Source organism: Lygodium microphyllum, chromosome 8, assembly GCF_053477565.2.
Source record: "Lygodium microphyllum isolate KBCC chromosome 8, Lygodium_microphyllum_v1.1.10, whole genome shotgun sequence".
In the NCBI taxonomy this organism is placed as follows: Eukaryota; Viridiplantae; Streptophyta; class Polypodiopsida; order Schizaeales; family Lygodiaceae; genus Lygodium; species Lygodium microphyllum.
Window position 1 is genome coordinate 86,889,679 of NC_141142.1, and position 3,820 is coordinate 86,893,498.

Consider the following 3,820-nt stretch of genomic DNA (forward strand, 5'->3'; position numbering starts at 1 on the left):
ACCATGGTTTGCCAAAAGTTATTATTTTCGATTATGATTCTAGATTTTATAATAATTTTTGGACTACTTTGTTTGCTAATTTAGGTGCAAAGATTGATTTCTCATTTGCGTTTCATTCTGAAACAACTGGGCAAACTGAAGCTACTAACAGTATAATATTAGATCTTTTGCATGCATACACAATTTCAAAACCATAAACATGGGATACACACTTACATTTACTTCAATTTGCATACAATAATACACCACATACAGCTACAAAAAAAGCACCTTTTAAAATCATTTATGAACATAGATTGCTTACACCTGTTACATCGTTATCAAACAAAGTTAAAGCTACTGATGATATTGTCAATATGCATGCTACTATTTTTGCTGAAGTCAAAGGCATGATTGTAAAAGCCCATCAATCATACACTAAACAAGCTAACAAGAAAAGAAAAGCTATGAGTTTCAAAGTTGATGATTATGTTTGGTTACACATTGAAAAGAGAAGATTACAAAGTGTTGAGAGACACCCTGTTGTTAAGTTAGCCCCTAGATTTTATAAACCTTTCAAGATCATTCACAAAATCAATGACAAAGCATTCAAATTAGAACTACCCCAACACTAGAAAATCCACAATACTTTTCATATCAGTTTGTTACGACCTTTTAGAGGCCAATTACCTATTCACCGTGTCTATGAAAACCCTCCTTTGTTAGAAGAAGAAACTGAAATCCTTGAACCTGAAACTATTCTAGACATTGACTTTATGACCACTAGAACTAGCCGTAGATACTCAGATACTCTAGATATTTGGTTAAGTTTAAAAATCATCCTATTGAAGAGGCCCAATGAATGCATGCTCGTGACCTAAGTGCTTACCCCTCACTGCTCACTCCATATTCAGCTAATAGCAATTGAGGACAATTGCTATCCCACCCTAGGGATATGATGCCAAGAGAAATATTCCACGATGGATTCCATGAGACCACGATGGATTCCGTGAGTTTTTTTAATTCCACAGTGGATTTCATAAGGTTTCACTACAACAGAAACGAGGCATAGACGCACATGTTAGACGCGCAAAGTCGGGCGCGTCTATCAGAGCGTCTATAAGTGCGTGTAAACGTGCATGTAAATAGACGTGAATTTTATGCCTATATATCCGCACAAATAGATGCTAATATAGACGCGCCAGTAGACACACAATTATTTAACCACCTAAAATTAGCAATTCACATAATTAAAAAACCAAAGTTAATAATTATTTAACCACCTGAAATTGATTCTTGAGCATGCACATGTACGCATGATAAAAACGATAGAATTAAGAATACACATTGAATCATTGAATTAAAAAAATAGAGTTAATAATTACTTTTTCATTGCTCTCTAATGAATGGCAGTTCCTCCAATTGACAAGCCTGATATAAGTAATTAGCAGCAAGCGACTGAAACCTTACAATTAGTAGCAAGCATTGCAATATATATCTCGTAATTTCTCTACGTACTTGAAGATGATAAAAGATACTTCCTTTTTATTATGAAAAATTCAATTTAGCTTTAAAATTAACTATTGATTCTTGAGTATGCACGTGTGCACATGATAAAAAGCATAGAATTAGGAATACACATTGAATCAATAAGCAAATTAAGTATGTTACAGTGAATGATCCATCTCATCTTCAATGAGATCAACCCTTGCTAAACTATCTACTTCTAGGTCTATGTTACCAAAAGGTAATGAAACAAATAAGTCTATCCCACTATTAGATGTGTTGCTATATTGCTCAATAACTTCATCAATATCATCGACAATCACATTATTGTCTTCTTCTGCGTTTCCTTGAACATCCTCGCGAGGTTCATCTTGTACTATATCATGCATATCATCCATTATGGTGTCATCATGCACATCATCATTAATTGTTGGATTGTCATCTGCTATCTCCATGTCCGTAATATTACCATATATTGGTTTTGAACAATTAGATATAGGGATGACATACCACCATCGGTTATTGTTTACCATTGGATGATACACAACCTGTATTTGAAAAACAAAAGCAAAAAACTTAAGTACTTATTATATTGTGTATATGTATCACATGTATACATATAAAAAAATTAACCTTTGCATATATACCTGCTCGCATTGTTGAGGTAGTACTAATGTGTCATTCTTGTTTTGGTGAAATTTTGTAGAGTCAATGATTACAAAACCACTTGGATGACGTCTGATAGTGCAATGCTCACCATTTGTTACCACTTCTTTAAACCACTTCATATCTAGTACATATATAAAGAATCATCTGAAGTCAAGCTTCAGAATATCTTGGATCAAGCCACAATAACCTTCCATGGTACCATTGGCAACCTCGAAGTGAGCAAGGACACCACAATCTTGGGTATTTCTCTTTTCATCTATACGTTGAGTTCGAAGATGTTTACCCTCACACCAAAGTGCATTGAATAATGTGCACTAGTAGTAAAAGATAAAAGATCAAACATATATAAAATAAAACTTATAGAAACAAATTAATTGATAGTATGTCTCGCCTTTGATAAGCAACCTCATGCGTATTCCCACTCTTCTTGAGATATATTAATTTCCTCCTCTTTTTCCATTCTCTCCATTTCCTCATGTAACCAATCTATATCAATATGACGTGGGAGCGCATTTAGATGATCTAGAAATGAGACATTACGTCCATATCTAGTGCGAAATTCTTATCTTTCGCTTTTTCTTCTTGCCCTTGCTTCATTATATAGTGTCACCCATTTGCTCATTACATCACTATTGAGCACACAAAAACTATTTAACTTAGGAAGTTCTTCTTTTGTTAGCACTTTACACATTCATTTTCCTTGAGGTACTATAGAGGTCATCCTCAAGTCTTCATCCTCTTTCCATAGTCGTGGTTGAGAGGGATCCACTTCAGTAAGATATTCAGAGATATAAACAAGGGATGATTGCACTAGCCAACCCTCAGCCATGCTTCCCTCAGGCCGTGCTTTTTGCCTCACAAAATCTTTCAAGGTTTTCATGAAGCGCTCAAGAAAAAACATCCACCTTACATGAACTGTCCCACAAAGTGCGATCTCATCAATCAAATGTACGAGTAAATGTAATTGAGTAGTCAAAATGGATCGAGGAAAAATTTTCTCCACCAAACAAACCACCTCAACAGATAATACTCGAGCATCTTGCAATGTGTTTGGATCAATTTCCTTTGAGCTCACGTATCTGTCAAGATGTATTTGAGAATTGTTTATTTTTGTGTAGAAATTCAAAGATATATAATGAAAAAATACAATGTATACACACCTCACAAGCTCTCCCATCTTGTAAATGATATTACGTACATCTTTGGAGGCACAATGGGATATGCTAGTAGGAAGTACGAACTGAATGTAAACAATATTCATAGATCAAATGATTAGTTGAGGAAAAATTCATCATACCCCAAAGTTTACATATAGTTACTCCACTAATTACTATATTCATGGTTAGAGATACCCTTACTTGAATCATTTTGTGCCAATCGTGGGACTTCAAACCAGATAGTTGCTCCACACCTCTTTTCTTTTTCTTTATGAAGGCTCCCTTGAGACATCTCATACATCTTGTGGGTGTTCGAAAGCTATATATTTATTCCTTCACTATTTTTTCCTCGTTCTTTGACAACATCCAAGGTGCATGGGGTAGTTTAATCTTTCCTCTGGGTCCAATGCGTGGCCAGGCTCATCTCATGCGACCAATGTTACGTAAATCCTCCCTTACATTAACTGAATCACGAGCCCCTATCAAGTGATCCCATAATGTAGATACAA